The 19,083-nt window shown below is 43.3% G+C and overlaps 1 protein-coding gene across 1 annotated transcript in view; it reads left to right on the forward strand.

Annotated features, from left to right (window-relative positions):
- Positions 1–8,489: 8,489 nt before the first annotated feature.
- The window catches only part of NEXMIF (neurite extension and migration factor), a 450,341-nt gene continuing 439,747 nt past the window's right edge, over positions 8,490–19,083 (forward strand). The window contains exon 1 of the mRNA XM_075835718.1: positions 8,490–9,121. The gene's annotated coding sequence lies outside the window, so the exon portion shown is untranslated. The remainder of the gene's footprint in view (positions 9,122–19,083) is intronic.

Genomic DNA, 19,083 nt, shown 5'->3' on the forward strand with positions numbered 1-19,083 from the left:
CCATTTTCAAGATATAAGTTTGCTGTCAATGAATGAGATCACTCTTGTTTACATTCAGAGGTTGCAAAATCATACACGGTTAGTCCTGCTCCTGATATACAGTAATGTGCAAAAGTTTTATGAAAGTTGGGGAAAAATGCTGCAAAATAAGAATGCTTTCACAAATAGAAGTGTTAATAGTTTTTACTATCAATTAACAAAATACAAAGTGAACCAACAGAAGAGAAATCTAAATCAAATCCTTATTTAGTGTGACCCTTTGCCTTAAAAACAGCATCAATTCTTCTAGGTACACTTGCACAAAGTCATGGAATGTGTAAGATTATATTCAGGTGTACGATTAACCAATTATACTAAACAGGTGATTATGATCATCATTTTTATATGTAGGTTGAAATACAGTCATTAAGGGTATGTGCACACACACTAATTACGTCCGTAATTGACGGACGTAATTCGGCCGCAAGTACCGTACCGAACACAGTGCAGGGAGCCGGGCTCCTAGCATCATACTTATGTACGATGCTAGGAGTCCCTGCCTCGCTGCAGGACAACTGTCCCGTACTGTAATCATGTTTTCAGTACGGGACAGTCGTCCTGCAGAGAGGCAGGGACTCCTAGCATCGTACATAACTATGATGCTAGGAGCCCGGCCCCCTGCAGTGTGTTCGGTCCGGGTCTTCCGGCCGAATTACGTCCGTCAATTACGGACGTAAATAGTGTGTGTGCACATACCCTAAGGGTATGTTCACACGGCCTATTTACGGACGTAAATCGGGCGTTTTTGCCCCGAATTACGCCCGAAAATAGCGCCTCAATAGCGCTGACAAACATCTGCCCATTGAAAGCAATGGGCAGACGTTTGTCTGTTCACACGAGGCGTATATTTACACGCCGCTGTCAAATGACGGCGCGTAAATAGACGCCCGCGTAGAAGAAGTGACCTGTCACTTCTTTGGCCGTAATTGGAGCCGCTATTCATTGACTCCAATGAATAGCAGCGCTAATTACGGCCGTAATTGACGCGGCGTTCAAGCGCCTGCACATGCCGGTACGGCTGAAATTACGGGGATGTTTTCAGGCTGAAACATCCCCGTAATTTCAGCCGTTACGGACCCCCGCCGTGTGAACATACCCTAACTGTAACAGAAACAGCTGCGTAGGAGGCTTAATACTCGGCGAGGAATAGCCAAACTCTGCTACAAAGATGAGTTTGTGGAAGACAGTTTCATGTCACAGGTCCACCATGGCAATACTGAGCGCAGCAATAAGACATAAGATAGTTATACTGCATCAGCAAGGTCTCTCCCATGCAAAGATTTCAAAGCAGACTGGGGTTTCAAGATGTGATGGTCAAGCTCTTTTGAAAAAGCACAAAGAAACGGGCAACAGTGGGGACCGCAGACGCAGTGGTTGGCCATGGAAACTTAGTGCAGTAGATCAAAGACACATGATGCTTACTTCCCTTCGAAATCGGAAGATGTCCAGCAGTGCCATCAGCTCAGAACTGGCAGAAACCAGTGGGACCCAGATACACCCATCTACTGTTCGGAGAAGTCTGGCCAGATGTGGTTTTAATGAGTGTCTGCAGGCAACAGTGGAGCATGGTGGAGGTTCCTTGCAAGTTTTGGGCTGCATTTCAGCAAATGGAATTGGGGATTTGGTCAGGATTAATGGTGTCCTTAATGCTGAGAAGTACAGGCAGATACTTATCCATCATGCAATACCATGAGGGAGGCGTCTGGCTCCAAATTTTTTCTGCAGCAGGTCAATGACCCCAAACATACTGCCAATGTCATTCGGAATTATCTTCAGCGTAAAAAAGAAGAAGGAGTCCTGGAAGTGATGATATGTCCCCCACAGAGCCCTGATCTCAACATCATCAAGTCTGTCTGGGATTACATGAAGAGACAGAAGTTAGACAGATAGATAACAGGTGAATCCTGCGTGGACCCGTTTTCACTGAATCAGTCAGTCCGGCGGACCTGACGGGTGCAGGATTTAGCGAATGATACAGCTGCTATATAGAGAATACAGAGCAGCTGTATCTCAAAAAGAAAAACAAATTTTTAATAAAAACTAATTATAAAGTTGCACCAATCACACTGATTGACCTGTTGACCTGTTTATTAAAAAAAAGAAAAAAATCCCTATCAAAGGTTTATATAGTCTTTAATATACTTAAATGTTTCTACCATATCTCTACTCTCAGCTGTATATGTTTAAAGGGGTTTTCCAATCAGGGACATTTATGGTATGTCCACAGGAGATGCCATAAATGTCAGATAAATGCGGGTCCCATCTCTGGAACCCACACTTATCTCTAGAACGGGGCCCCCTAAACCCCATTCTACCTTTCTGTGTTCCCGCTGCCACTTGCGATTTCCGACCATGTAAGAAGAAAACAAAACAGCGTAGCTCGCTGAGCTACGCAGTTTCTGTAACTCCCATAGAAGTGAATGGCAGTTACGGAAGCAGCATAGCATGCGAGCTACGCTGTTTTCTACTTACATGGTTGGAAATCACAAGTGGCAGTGGGAACACAGAAAGATAGAATGGGGTTTAGGGGGCCCCGTTCTAGAGATAGGTGTGGGATCCGCATTTATCTGACATTTATGACACATCCGGTGGATATGCCATTAATGTCCATGATGGGAAAACCCCTTTAAGTCTTTACGTCTTTCCTGATATGTTTTTTTTATGCAATCTGTAAACCATTGTTTGCCCTTTTCAGATTTTTTTATATTTTATTTATGTCTCTTGAGAGAGTGTCTCCAGAACTGTACACACTACTCAAGGTGAGGTCTTACTGGTGACTATAAAGTGACAATACAACCTACTTCTTCCTGCTACTAATACATCATCCTATACAACTAAGTAACCTACTGACTTTCCCCACAGCTTGACTACAGTGCTTTCTTACCTTCTTATAATCTGAAATCATAACTCCCATGTCGCTTTTCTTCCCTTAAAGAGGATCTGTCACTAGTTTATTAATGCCCAATCTCCAAACTAATCTAATAGGCACTATGATGCTAATAATTACAGTGTAATTTTTTTTTCATAACATTTATTATTTGCAAAGTTTTGTGCTTTTTTTCTAAATATGCTTATTTGGCTGTACTTGCCAAATGGGAGGTAACTCTTTCTTTTCTCTCTGGGGGTGTAATGTGTTCTGTATGACATTGTCCAATCAGCATCATGCAGTTCTCCTCTTCCCAGCCTAGCAACACAGCGTGATCTCGCGATTGAAGCTGAGATCACGCTGGGCTGGGAAGAGAACTGTATGATGCTGATTGAACAGCGTCATACAGAAAATATCACACCGTCCAGGGAGAAAATAAATAGTTACCTCCCACTTGGCAAGTATAGCCGAATTAGCATATTTAGAAAAAAGCACATACAGTTAGGTCCAGAATTATTTGGACAGTGACACAAGTTTTGTCATTTTAAGTGTTTACCAAAACATATTGAATATACAGTTATATCATCAATATGGGCTTAAAGTGCAGACTCTCAGCTTTAATTTGAGGGTATTCACATCCTAATTTGAGGAAGGGTTTAGGAATTAAGGCAGAAATACCCACAAACAAGCAAGAACTGATGACAGCTGCAGTAAAGGCCTGGCAAAGCATCACAAAGGAGGAAACCCAGCGTTTGGTGATGTCCATGGGTTCCAGACTTCAGGCAGTCATTGTCTGCAAAGGATTCTCTACATAGCAGGGGCGTAACTAGGAAAGACTGAGCCCCATAGCAAACTTTTGACTAGGGCCCGCCTCCCCTGGGTGTCACACAACCCCCCCCCTGTAGATAGTGCCTTTTTTACAGCCCCCCCTGTAGATAACGCCATACAACCCCCCTGTAGATAACGCCATACAGCCCCCCTGTAGATAGCACCATACAGCCCCCCTGTAGATAGCGCCATACTGCCCCCCCTGTAGATAGCGCCATACATCCCCCTGTAGATAACGCCATACAGCCCCCCCTGTAGATAACGCCATACAGCCCCCTCTGTAGATAGCGCCATACAGCCCCCTCTGTAGATAGCGCCATACAGCCCCCTCTGTAGATAGCGCCACACAGCCCCCTCTGTAGATAGCGCCATACAGCCCCCTCTGTAGATATCTGCAAAGGGGGCTGTATGGCGCTATCTACAGAGGGGGCTGCATGGCGCTATCTACACAGGGGGCTGTATGGCGCTATCTAAAGAGGGGGCTGTATGGCGTTATCTACAGGGGGGACTGTATGGCGTTATCTACAGGGGGGACTGTATGGCGTTCTCTACAGAGGGGGCTGTATGGCGCTAACGCCATACAGCCCCCCTGTAGGGAACGCCATACAGCCCCCCTGTAGGGAACACCATACAGCCCCCCCCTGTAGGGAACGCCATGCAGCCCCCCCTGTAGGGAACGCCATACAGCCCCCCCTGTAGGGAAACGCCATACAGACCCCCCTGTAGGGAACGCCATACAGCCCCCCCTGTAGGGAACGCAATACAGCCCCCCTGTAGGGAACGCCATACAGCCCCCCCTGTAGGGAACGCCATACAGCCCCCCCTGTAGGGAACGCCATACAGCCCCCCTGTAGGGAACGCCATACAGCCCCCCCTGTAGGGAATGTCATACAGCCCCCCCCCTGTAGGGAACGTCATACAGCCCCCCCCCTGTAGGGAACTCCATACAGCCCCCCCCTGTAGGGAACGCCATACAGCCCCCCCTGTAGGGAACGCCATAGAGCCCCCCCTGTAGGGAACGCCATACAGCGTACCCAACCCCCCCAAAAAATGCGACCTACAGTGTGTCCTACAAAAGACATGTATCCCCTATCCACAGGATAGGGGATACACGTGTGATCGCTGGCAGCGATAGGGAGAACAGGGGACCGAAAGTCCCCTGAAGTTCTCCATGACTAACCTCGGACTTCCGGCGTCTGCGCAGCTCAATAAAAATGAAAGGAGCGCTGGTCACGCATGCGCACAAGCACAACCGACGCTCCATTCATTTCTACGGAGCTGCCAACACAGACCCCGGAAGTCTGAGGTTTGTGATGGAGAACTTCAGGGGACTTTCAGTCCCCCGTTCTCCCTATCAATGCCAGCGATCACACATGTATCCCCTATCCTGTGGATAGGGGATACATGTATTTTGTTTAATGGCAGAGCGGGGAGATACCTCCCTGCTCTGCCGTAGTGTTCAGTGGCGTCGCGCTGTAGTAGCCATAGCGGCAGCTAGCGGAGCCTCTGGCCATGGTGGGGGCCCGTGCCGGCTGCTACGGCGGTAGTTACGCCACTGCTACATAGTATTACAAAAAACATTTTATTTATGGTAATGTTAATTTGTCAGATTACTTTTGAGCCCCTGAAATGAGGAGCCTGTGTAGAAAAATGGTTGCAATTCCTAAACGTTTCACAGGATATTTTTGTTCAACCCCTTGTATTACACCTGAAAGTCTTCACTTCAATTGCATCTCAGTTGTTTCATTTCAAATCCAATGTGGTGACATGCAGAGCCCAAATCATGAAGATTGTGTCACTATCCAAATAATTCTGGACCTAACTCTAACTTTGCAAATAATAAATGTTTTGAAAAAACAAATCACACTGTAGTTATCAGCATCATAGCGCCTATTGGAGTAGTTAGGAGATTGGGCATTAATAAACTAGTGACAGATCCTCTTTAAGAGCACAATTTTAATTCGCATCAACTTTTATATCTGCCATCCAAAGTATTAAATCAGAGTCTTTCATGTCCCTGGTCGAGGTATTGTGCAGATTCAACAACTTCTCATAATGCTTTGTCTTCATTTCTGACACTGTCATCTGAATGAGGATTGTGAATTCCATGCACATGCTGCAGAAACAACACCATTCACATGTATGGAACGGAGTCTCAGATGCAGAAATGTCTGCAACAAATCTGATGTGTGTGAACATACCACTACAATGAATCCAGTGTATAATGGAAAAGTCCTTGGTTGGTACAGCAGCCTGACTTCTGATTGCCACTACCCATAAAATGCCATTGGCTACAAGAAGGAGACTGTGCAGGTACCTCTACCAAGGGAACAATCAATGCATGTAACATATGGTAAACTCACCTAGAATATAACAGCCTGCATTTCAGTGTGATCTAGATAGTTATTAAAAGAGAAACGCCTGCCACAGATGTGAAAAAAAAAACTGTCAAGAGTATTATAGGATGGTGATTTCTGGCCAAAAGTATGTGGACTCCGGACCACCAAGTTGGGCCTCCTTTTGCGGCTATAACATCTTCCACTCATCTGGGAAGCCTTTCTACAAGATTTTGGAGTGTGTCTGTAAAAATTTGTGCCCATTGATCCAGAAGAGCATTTGTGAGGTCAGACGCTGATGTTGGACAGGAAAGTCTGGCTCACATTCAGCGTTCCCAAAGGTTTTTAATGAGGTTGATGTCAGAGTTCTGCACAGGTCACTCGAGTTCCTCCACAACACACTCACCTAACCATGTCTTTATGGACCTTGCTGTGTACACTGGGGCACAGTCATGCTGGAAGAGAAAAAGGTTTTCCCCAAACTGTTCCCACAAAGTCGGATGCATACAACTGTCTGCAATTTCATTGTATGCTGAAGCATTAAGATTTCCCTTCACTGGAAACAGCCCAAACCCTGATAAACAACCCCATAGCATTATCCCTCCTCCACCAACTTTTACAGTAGGCACTATGCATTCTGGTAGGTAACGTTCTCCTGGCATCCACCAAACCCAGACTCATCCATCAGACTGCCAGATAGAGAAACGTGATACACCACTCCAGAGAACACGTTTCCACTGCTCCAGAGTCCAGCGGTGGCATGCTTTATACCACTCCAGCCGAAGCTTGGCATTGTGCTTGGTGATCTTAGGCTTGTGTGCGGCTGCTCGACCATGGAAACCCATTTCATGACTACTCCAGTGCTTCTTGTCTAGAGGAAAAACAAAGGAATCTTATTTATCTGCTTAAAGGTCAAGAGTTCTGTGTAGATCATTACCCCATGTAAGGCCTCATGCACACGACCGTATTTTTGTCCACCCGTAAATACTGGCGTAAATACGGGTCCTTGGTCACACGTATTCGAACCGTATTGCACCAGTATTTACAGACCTGTGCCTGTAAATACGGGTCCGGTGTCACCCTTATTCCACCCGTATTTACGGGCATGTTTTTGGCTGCAAAATTACACTGCACTAATCGGCAGTCCTTCTCTCTATCAGTGCAGGATAGAGAGAAGGGACAGCCCTTTCCGTAATAAAAGTAAAAGAAATTCATACTTACCCGGCCGTTGTCTTGGTGACGCATCCCTCTCTTGACATCCAGCCCGACCTCCCTGGATGACGCGGCAGTCCATTTGACCGCTGCAGCCAGTGATTGGACTGTGATTGGCTGCAGCGGTCACATGGGCTGAAACGTCATCCCAGGAGGCCGGACTGGAGGAAGAAGCAGGGAGTTCTGGGTAAGTATGAACGTCTTTTTTTTTTTTACAGCTTTATCTATATTGTGATCGGAAGTCACTGTCCAGGGTGCTGAAACAGTTACTGCCGATCGTCTAACTCTTTCAGCACCCTGGACAGTGACTATTTACTGACGTCGCCTAGCAACGCTGCCGTAATTACGGGGGCATACACATAGTCACCCATAATTACGGGAGCCCCATAGACATCAATGGGCTGCCCGTGCCGTAATTACGGCCTGAAATAGGACATGTTCTATCTTTTTCAACGGCACGGACACCTTCCCGTAAGCATACGGGGTGGTACCCGTGGCCAATAGAAGTCTATGGGCCCATAATTACGGGCCGTAATTACGGGCGTTTTTACGGTCGTGTGCATGGGGCCTAAATGTACTAAATAATTAGTGATATCAGTTATTGATGGAGAAAACTGATGGATCGGGCAGAAAAATGATCATTTCTGTGATATTCATGAATTGTATGGAATAAATGCTTGTACTCTGACTTGGCACACAGAGTGCCTACGGGTCTTAAATGCCACCATACAGGTTCCGTGCACACAGCTTTGCCTCTGCCAGACACCTGTCAACTCCAGGCACCTCTGGCAGCAGCTCTCCACCCTGGGCAACATAGGATTGGGCATGTTGAGACCCAAAATTTCCTATCCTTCTTTCCCATGAGACACCCATATAAATTTGATCATTGGATGAACCCTCCAAAATTGTGTAACGTGGTCATATTAGATTGTATGCAGTTCCCACTAAAGGAAAAAAAACTTCTATCGGCTAGGCAGTTCACCTTGTCGTCATGGTGGGTATATGGCAGCTACAAGCTGATAGCACAGTGTGCCACCTTCCATGACCCCACTATTTATTAATTTATTATATATAGTCGCCCAGTCATTTCATTGCACCTGAGGTATAAATCACTGGCATCTTCTGCCATCATAAGGGTTAACCATGTGCCGCTTGGTCCCTCCCCGCCCCCCAAGCATCCTCTCCACTGCGCGTCCACGTCCAGGAGCCCCCTCTACTCTGCGCATCCTCGCTTCCCGGGTGCGCGCCCTTTATGACAGGTCGCAGCGCGCTCTCGTCTCCCGGAGCCCTGTACCAGAGGAAACAATGGCAGCGCCGGGCACCGCATGACGACAGGGAGAGGAAGACACTGACAGGGGACAGGAAGGAGGATGCTTGGTCCAGCACCTCAGGACTAGTGAGTGCCCAGTGTCTCCAGCCCCCACCCCCTCTTCTCCTGGGACATAGAGAGCAGGGTGATGCACAAAGGGCTGTACGCGCTGGGGAGGATGCAGCATCCTGCAGGAGGAGCAGAGACAGGGAGGAGCATCCACCTGCTGCAACCGGGGCTGCCAGCCTGTGTGCCACAGTAACTGCTGCAGAGGGGTGGGGGGATACTCACTGAGCCAGCACCCGGGGGGCACTCACTGAGCCAGCAGCACAGGTGAGGAGGGCACTGACTGCTCCAGCACATCACGGGGAACTCACTGCACCAAGAGAGGCACTCGCATCCATCCTCCATATAAGACTCCTTCAGCATAGAAGCGAGAGAGAGAGAGAGAGGGCACAGATCCGGAGGAGAGAGGGCGCGCAGCACCACCAGCACCCCCTGCTCCAGTCATGTACAGCTGCCTTCTTCTAGGTAAGTGGGGATAACATGTTCCTGCCATGCACTATGGAGGCCTCTGGCACCTCTACAGCAGCACCATGGGAGAGATGGGCAGGCCCCATGTATGTACAGCATATTCTCCCGGTGCCCTATGTTCACTGCTGGCATTGTCTGATCCATGTAGAAAGCTTTGTTTATGTGTGAAGAGTCACCTGGCGGAAGGTGCTTCCCAGGATCAGCGCAATCTACTCTCTATAATGGCTTCTACTTCAACTTAGTCCATTTTGTGCAGTTGTTTTAAAAAGCAGGGCACAGTGAGATGCCAGCATCAGGGATGCCATGCACCTCCTATGCAGCCAGCCAATGACAAGGGCTCCTCACGTTTCCCCAAAAGCCTTTTCTCCAGAGTGCAGCACCCCCTGCTCATGTGCTCAGCCTGACATTTACTTTATCTGCCTGACATTCTCCTTCTGCTGGTGACTTTCATAGGGAGCATACATGCTTATTTGCAGATGTTCTGTGGGTGGATAGATACGGCGACTGTAATCATATATATGAGCATGAATAATTTACCATGATGTGGATCAACTCTATAAAAGAACCTGCCGACAAAATGCAGCCTCTTCACTCAATAAATGACACCTCATGTACATAGTAGTGGGGTCTCCAAATGACTTGTACATCTCTTTTCTGCCCACTGGAGCTGGGCACATGGCTTGGCATTTCTATCATTTGTTGGGGTGCTTGAAAGCTGCCCACTTATATGTGCGTTCACGTATTTCTTGTAAAGTTTACATCCTGTAAAGTTTATATGTTCTTCAGAAAGCCTGTACTAGTGTTGTATGCATGCCTGGGTATATCATGGACAACACTCTTACTTATATTTTTCTATTGTGTCAAAATATCTAAAATACACAGGAACATAGACTGTATCAGAACCAAATGTAACAATTATAAATACTCTTCTATATACAGTAAAATATTACTATGGAAATCTAGAAAACATATAATAATGTAGTATATACCAGGGTACAGCAGGTGCCCCAGTTATGTCAGTTTAGGTGCCAGGTAAACATCCCCATGGGCCAATGTGCATTGTATAGTGGCTCAGCAATAGAAAGCAACCCATAAAGTTAGGCACCAGCGGCACATTTCTAGGCACGATGGTTCCTTGTCTCCTGAGATTTTTCTAGCCCTGCTGTATACTACTAGCGAATGTCTAAATATTTCTCTTTAAATCTTTTATTTATTTATTTATTTATGTTTATCAAATAATTTGGTTTTATTTAGTATTTGGATGTTGGCTATATATGTAGTTATTTACAAACTGGTAATAATGATACAGTATATAGATATTGGAGCCCTTTTTAGAGGGCCTGCATTGGGCCCCAGGGCCACTATGTGAACAGCTCTTCTTCTGATCACAGCATCCTCATGGCAGATTGAGTGGCATGGAACGCGTGCAGTCATGCTCAGCACATTTCATGCAGAACATGGTCATGTTTACTAGCGGCCTGATGTGTACATCAAGCAGGGAATGATTGAGAGCAGAGGTTTGTTAAACAGCAATATACAACACCCATCTTACAACTATCATTTTGTGCATAATGTGTTGCTCTGAGCACTTGTGATATTCAAGCAGTAATGTGTGATACAAGTGGATTTTGTCTTTGCCAAAGGCCATTGCTGTTCCCTCTCGTTCCTTCCACGTTCTGATGTGCTCTGCGTACAATCTGTAGTAATGAATTTCTCTGGAGCGGATACAACCATGCAGTGATTTACTGGGCAAAAATGATATTTCACAAGTAAAAATAATGCCAACATAGTAGCGATCATTTACATATTAACGAGGTAGCTGGCAAATAGTCGCCTAAGTGAATGACTGCTTGGAATGAATACTAGAGAAAAATGTAGTTGCTAACACAATTAACCATCTGTGTCAAGAGTAATGGAAAACTCTACTGGGAACATTCAGTTACAGTATCAGATTCCTGGTGTCTCTCCGTATCAAGATTAACCATTTTCATGCTGCAGCGTTTTTATTGGAAAATCGGACAGATATTATAATAATATGTGATTAGCAATAAACCATGTAATTTGTATTTAATTGAAGATGATATCTCAGTGCTTTAAGATTTGCCATAGTTAAAATTGTCTCTTAGGGAGGTAGCAGAGCTGGGTTTACCAGGTGAAGTAAAGGTGAGTTCACTGTGATATTTCTGTGTGAGGCTTTACATAGGGCTACAAAGTAGCCAACTTCTAATCACGATGAACTCAAAATGCAGTTAAATTCCAAAACTAAGCTCTACTCCACCTGCATGTTCTAGAGGTAGAAGATAGGTTATTTTGATGGACACAACAATGTGACAAACCTGCTACATGTGATACCCATGGAGCTGCCTATATTTTATGTTCACTTGAATGTCCTTATTCTGTATGTGGCAAAATATTTCACATGGTCATTGGTCCCCTTCAGATTTAATCCTTATGTAAACAATCCTGACTGATCTATGTGTTTGTATCTAAGTCTGAAATGGACAGGTCCTCATGTAAATTAGTTTGTGGATGTTTACACTCCAAAAACTTGCTCTTTACGATTGACGACACATGAAAAAGTAGGCCGACACATCGCAGGGTGAAAATTGGCAACACTATTACCGCAATATCTAATTGTGTGTAATATAATGAATTGTGCAGCTGGCTTCATGATAAAACCCCTGTTTATGATATGTTTCTTTTGATGGCCCTTACTATTGTATTATTCTTTTTACTTGATTATATTCAGTTTTTTGCTCTTTTTTACCCCTTAGTATTTTAGTGTGTATCTTTGGTGACCAATGCCAAATGCTATAACTTTATATACAATATAGTACTCACATATACACAAAGACATGAAACAATTTCTTATAACAGGGCAATAAGTATCATTGAAATTAATATTTTGGGTAAGCTGAATGAATGTTGCTCTCAGAAACCATCACATTGTATGATGTCTTCCAAGAGTGCCATCTTTAACAGTGTAAGAATTGCACTAAGCAACATGTCCCTTTCCCAAATCTCATAATATGTTATTTTAAGTACAGATGTGGCCGTTTCCTGGACTTAATTTCCCATTGATATTTATGGACGGTCAGAAATTCACGACAAATGAATTACCAAGGTGAATGCAGCAGAATTAGTCCTCAGATGAGAGTTAATCACTATATTGATTGTACTGGCAATGCTAGAGATGTCTAATGCCAGACAGATCATGGAGATTAAATCAAATCTATTATACACACAATAATGACACGTTATCAAGTTCTTATGTCCTGTGGCTAAAGGATATGTCCACCTTTAAATGCAATTTTACAGTTTACATCATGTATTACAGGCCAGAGCTGCATTCACAATTCTGTAGACTGCAGAGGTGACATCTGCAAACTTGCTTTGGTGGCTGAATGTCTATACAGAGCTTATTCTGGGGATTTGGACTGTGGTCATTCCAGTATTGCACCATTCACTGTGCGATGATCTGATGAACAATTAAGCCTTCCAGAATCCAGCTTTACATTCTAGGAGTGCAGTCAAACTTTAGGGCTTTGTTTGTCGACAAATTGTTGACTGTTTCCATTAGCAATCAGCAGAACTATGAATGCAGCTCTAGGCTTTAACGCATTATGTACAAGATTTCTTCCAATACGAGGATTTGGATCAAGTTCTTTAAAGACTGCATACACCATTGTGTATCTACTGACATCTCTTTGCAACATCGGCACCAGCAAGGCTGAAATTAGCAGATCAAAAATAAAAAATAGCAATGTAGAGCTTTGAACGAGACATCGCGTTGATCGGCGCTCGTTTGCTCCTTTCACAACAAGCTTTGATTGGTTATGTATGGGGATAAGCGGTCGTTACTACCATTGCTCGTCCCCATACATTTCCATTATGTCAGCAGCACATCTCCCAGTTTATGCACAGAGATGTGCTGTCAACAACGATAATATTTCATGCTGCATAAACCAGCAGATCAGCCGATATACGGGAATTTGCGTGTACATCGGCTGATCGTTGGCCTGTTTACAAAGGGCAATGATTGGGAAGGAGCGTTTATATGAACGCTTGTTTGCCCGATCATTGGCCAATTTTTGCAGACCAGACTCGCCAATTAAAATTTCTGGGTGTGTGAAAACAAAACGGTCAGCACAAGGATGACCATCAGCATGCAGTCCGTATTTCATGGATCAGTTGCTAAAGATAAGAATAAAAAGAAAAGTTAAACTAGAAAGTGCTTGCAGAGGAAAAGAAAACAAACGAAAAAGGACGAAAATGTTCAGTTTTTTGTGGACACAAATCATACACACTTGTGTGAATAAGGCCTTAGATTTAGAAGTTATCTTTCTTCCTGGGAGTGTTGCGTAGTGTTCCATAGGCGATGTTTTAGCATATTGGTACATAAATGTGTTTTGAGGAAATTGATTTTTTTTGCTATGCCAACCCCTTCATGACAGGCATATTTTCAGGTTTTAGCCATATTCCAATTTAATAGCAAATTATTCTTCAATTCCATATTTATTTGTTCTTTTTTTCTCAAAACATATAGGGCTTTGATATTGTGTATTAAAATAAGTAATATATTTAACTCTGATGGAGCGGCAGGAGCATGAAGGGGAACACTAAAGTTGGTAGTACACGGCCCGATGTACGCCATGTAAACAAGCGCCGATCAACGGGACAGCTCGTTGATCGGCGCTCGTTTGCTCCTTTCACAAGAAGCTAGTATGGGGAAGAGCGCTCATACTCTGATTGCTCGTCCCCATACATTTGTATCATGTTGGCAGCACACAGGGAGATGTTCTGCCGACAACGATAATAGTTTCAGTATTTAAAACGATACGATCAGCTGATGAACGAGTGTTTTTTCGTTCATCAGCTGATCGTTGCCCTGTTTACACAGCGCAATTATCGGCAACAAACGTTCTGTGAACGCTTGTCTGCCCGATAATCGCCCCTTAACTCTGGAATTCGGACCAGCATCTATATGATATTTATGGCACATCTGATGGTAATAAATGACGTACAGGGCAATTCTGTGAACGCTCGTTTGCCCGATAATTGGCCAGTGTAAAAGGGCCTTTAGTGTGGACCACACATAGACTGCCCATAGTCTATGGGCAGTCAGCAACTGGTTAAGAATATTATTCATGTGGTTTATTAAGCAATATGCCCAACTAGTAAACAGAATTATTCCAGGTGCTCTGTGAGAAGTCCTACTAATAGTACATGTCTGTTTAGGGACCACTTTAGTATATATTTATATATGTCATGTTAGATTAAACCTCCCATTTGGTTTAGCGATAAGACAAGAAATAGATTAGTTACTATTCATAGATGGATAGACTGCTTTGCATTGAAGAGGTGTATTGCAACCACACGTGCAGGTCATGTAAGGGTATGTGCACACGAGAACTGGCTTTTACGTCTGAAAAGACAGACTGTTTTCAGGAGAAAACAGCTGCGTCGTTTCAGACGTAAAAGCTCCTCCTCGCATTATGTGAGGCGTCTTTGACGGCCGATCATTTGAGCTGTTCTTCTTTGAATTCAATGAAGAACGGCTCAAATTACGTTTCAAAGAAGTGTCCTGCACTTCTTTTGACGAGGCAGTCATTTTACGCGTCGTCGTTTGACAGCTGTCAAACGACGACGTGTAAATTACAGGTCATCGGCACAGTACGTCGGCAAACCCATTCAAATGAATGGGCAGATGTTTGCCGACGTATTGGAGCCGTATTTTCAGACGTAAAACGAGGCATAATACGCCTCGTCTACGTCTGAAAATAGGTCGTGTGAACCCAGCCTAACTGCTCTAGAAACATTATTCCGAGAGGTACAAACAACTTGCTAGGTGTCTAGTAATTGTATTCTCAAGGCATTTCTCCATCTGATAATGTTCTCAACACATTTTCTTTAAAAGCATGTGCTGCTCTGTACTTCTTTAGTCCATTATATAGAGCAGTATATAGTATACAGTCATATTAAAAACCAGTATCAAGACCTTGTGCAATGATATCCTTCTCTTAGACTCTATGCAGGCTACGTGCAAAATCTATAGTCCTGAAGTTATCACACACAATAATACTCTGCTGCATATAAAGTCTAATGGATATATGATGTGAACCTGTGTCTAGCACATCAGACGTCATGTAAACCACTTTCTATCATTTACTGTGTAAACTTACAAATAAGCTGAAACAGTGATTGATTGAATGAGTGGGTGGTAGGATGTCCTTCAGAATAATGGTTAATAATAAATCCCAATGTTCGAGACTAAAAACATTCTTCTTTAGAGAAAAAAAAATATTTTCAAATACCCGATTAGAGAATTCAGAAGGGACCTGGCACATCCATGCATTACACCAATTCATTTCAATAAAACTGTATAACGCTTTATTTCCCCTGTGGTGGCGCTGCAGGGAAATGGAACACTTGTTACAATGTTTACCCACAGACACTGATCGCTGGTTGTCTCAGCAGGGGTACACCGTGTGATCAGCTTTTTGTCGGGGGACTCTTTTCAGAAATAGGGATCGCACATAGTAGACAACCTTTTTAATCCACCGAGGATCATACTCTGCATCTTTATTTTTCAGGGCTGGACGAGCCCCTTGGGTCAGGTAGACATTGTTGTTATGTTGGTTCACTTTCTGTTGATGATGATAACTTATCATTGATAGGTCACTGAAAAAGTAAAATGAGCTACTTTAATGGTCTAACTGGGTTCTGGAGTCTACATTATTTTGTCCTTCCCTAATATACAGTATGTATATATAATTATCACAAGTCTATGGTTTTCCAGAATTATCATGAGTATAAAAGACATTAAGATTAAATGGGGTTAATATTCAGTAAGCTCTGGAATCTTTTGCTGCAGATTATCTTGCTTTACTTATACGTTCAACCCATTAAAAGGTATTACAACCTCCAAAGTACAGTTTGACATTGCTAATGGAGTTTGGCTGCTAAGTAGTCCCTGGAGTCCTGTTTCAGTTAACTGTATTCTGTGTCCTTGCAACAATAGCAAAATAACACTGTGATGGGGTTTAGATTGAGAACGGCAGCTGTATGGGTTCTTCCTTTGTTTATACCTAAGATTTCCCTTAAGGATCAATAAAAAAATACTGTCTGGGCTTGTGTTAAAGGTTTGAACAAAGTCAATCTCTATACATATAATACAACATAAGTTATTGAGCAGTGACCATGAAACAAAACCAAAATTGTAATTGTATTAAAGACTATGTAAAGCTTTATTATTATTATTATTATTATTATTATTATTAATTGAATCAAAGTCATGTGATTCTAAACATTTTTTGAATTTACTTTTATTAAAAATTTCTTTCGTTTTTCGGATACAGCTTCAATGTATCCACTATACATGGAAACTCTATAGTTCGCTATCAGCCAATTCCGTCAGTTCATCTGAACTGATGGCTCGGCTGTGAGGTCAGGGAATGCATTCTAGTGTTAGAATGCTAGAAATAAAATTATGGTTAGACCAATTTACAAAGAAGGCTCATATGATGTGGTGCTGTGAATGGCTAGACGGTGGTCAGCAATTAAATCACCTTGGGGTAGGGCTAGACAGGTTGAGTTGCAGAAGCTGTTTGCAGAAGCTGAAGTTGAAGCTGAAGTGTTGGACTGACGTGCCATGGTAAACACCAAGGGAAACGATTCTGAGGGCCTAGTATCAATCTAATACAGAGCACGTGTATGTCCACTTTTACTTACTATACATCCTATATGCTCATATCATTAATACAATTCAATCTACAGGGTGGGCCATTTATATGGATACACCTAAATGAAATGGGAATGGTTGATGATATTAACTTCCTGTTTGTGGCACATTAGTATATGGGAGGGGGGGAACTTTTCAAGCTGGGTGTTGACCATGGCGGCCATTTTGAAGTCGGACATTTTGTATCCAACTTTAGTTTTTTCAATGGGAAGAGGGTCATGTGACACATGAAACTTATCGAGAATTACACAAGAAAAACAATGGTGTGCTTGGTTTTAACGTTACTTTATTCTTTCATGAGTTATTTACAAGTTTCTGATAAAGATAGTGGGGCCATTCTTCATCAATGGAAACCTCAAGGCCACGGGATATCTGAAATTGCTACATGATGATGTGTTTCCCTCTTTATGCACTGAAGCTGGCACGTTCCCTGAGTTTTTCCAGCAAGATGGTGCACCACCACATTATGGGTGTCAGGTCTGAGCATTCCTAGATGAACAGTTTCCTGGAAAGTGGATTGGTCGTCGTGGGCCAGTTGAATGGCCCCCTAGGTCTCCCGATCTGACCCCCTTAGACTTTTATCTTTGGGGTCATCTGAAGGCAATTGTCTATGCTGTGAAGATACGAGATGTGCAGCAACTGAAACTACGGATACTGGAAGCCTGTGCTAGCATTTCTTCTGCGGTGTTGCTATCAGTGTGTGAAGAGTGGGAGAAGAGGGTTGCATTGACAATCCAACACAATGGGCAGCACTTTGAACACATTTTATAAGTGCTCAGAAACTTGTAAATAACTCATGAAAGAATAAAGTAACGTTAAAACCAAGCACACCATTGTTTTTCTTGTGAAATTCTCGATAAGTTTGATGTGTCACATGACCCTCTTCCCATTGAAAAAAACTAAAGTTGGATACAAAATGGCCGACTTCAAAATGGCCACCATGTTCTCCGTCTTCATTGCCTGCGCTGTATTACACAGCCACAGACCCGCTCTAACGGCGGAAATCAGAGAAACCTTTAATCTCCACCGCTATTCCCTTGAATGCTACGATCAAAGCTGACCACAGCATTCAAGGGGTCAATAAGAAGGGAGGATGCCCATCTTGTTTATTAGTGTTCTCCATTTCTGAGATTGATGATCTTGTTTGGTATTGTATAGCATCCTATAGCGACTAAACATCTTGCTTACTAGTGTTCCCCATTTCTGAGATTCACGATCTTGTTTGGTATTGTATAGCATCTTATAGGGACTAACTATCTTGTTTACTAGTGTCCCCCATTTCTGAGATTCATGATCTTGTTTGGTATTGTATAGCATTTTATAGGGACTAACTATCTTGTTTACTTGTGTCCCCCATTCCTGAGATTGATGATCTTGTTTGGCAGTTTACTGCAACTAACTGTCTTGTTTACTAGTGTCCCCCATTTCTGAGGATAATAATCTTGTCTGGTTTTATAGAACATTTTACAGGGACTGACTGTCTTGTTTACCGTTGTCCCCCATTTCTGAGATTTATGATCTCTTCTTCTCTTGTATGGCACCTTACAGGGATTAAGGCTGGCATTTCATACGCTAGTCTCAATAGAAAACAACTGATAGGTGGCATAGAATTGTTGATAAATCCACCCCATAAGTGTCTGAAAATGTTAAGATTTTCTTTGTGTCTTCTAGATTAACCAAAAAATGCAAAGTGTATCAAGCAGCTCTGCCCGCATGGTACGTTAGTGTTGACCCATTCGTTTTCTTTTATTTTCTTATAAACTGCAATGTGACCTTCATTCTCTGGATTTTCAGCTTCAGGGTGCATCACATGGAGCGTTGATGGTCTGGAATAAATATAGAGATTTCTTGGCACATAGTGGAAGGACATTTGTTTTGTAACATTTTTAAATGAAAAGCAAGTTATTTTTATGTCCTGTATTTTGGACACAAGCTTCTGCCATTACCTTATTTTATCCCTTTATATTGCAAGTAAATTCTAGTATGTATTTAACGCCCGAGGGAACTCATGTAGACACTAATTCGAGAAAATTATGGACTTCTTGTACCAAGCGCTGTATTTTGTATTTACTGTTACCATTCTCGTACACTGCACATACAGTGCTTGCATGTATCATCGTGGCCGCAATGAGGTAAACAACATCAATGGAAAATATTTATCCAGCGGCTAAGGCCTCATGCACCCGACCGTATTTTTTCCCTCCCGTAAATACTGGCG

This window comes from Rhinoderma darwinii, chromosome 8, assembly GCF_050947455.1.
Source record: "Rhinoderma darwinii isolate aRhiDar2 chromosome 8, aRhiDar2.hap1, whole genome shotgun sequence".
Classification (NCBI taxonomy): Eukaryota; Metazoa; Chordata; class Amphibia; order Anura; family Rhinodermatidae; genus Rhinoderma; species Rhinoderma darwinii.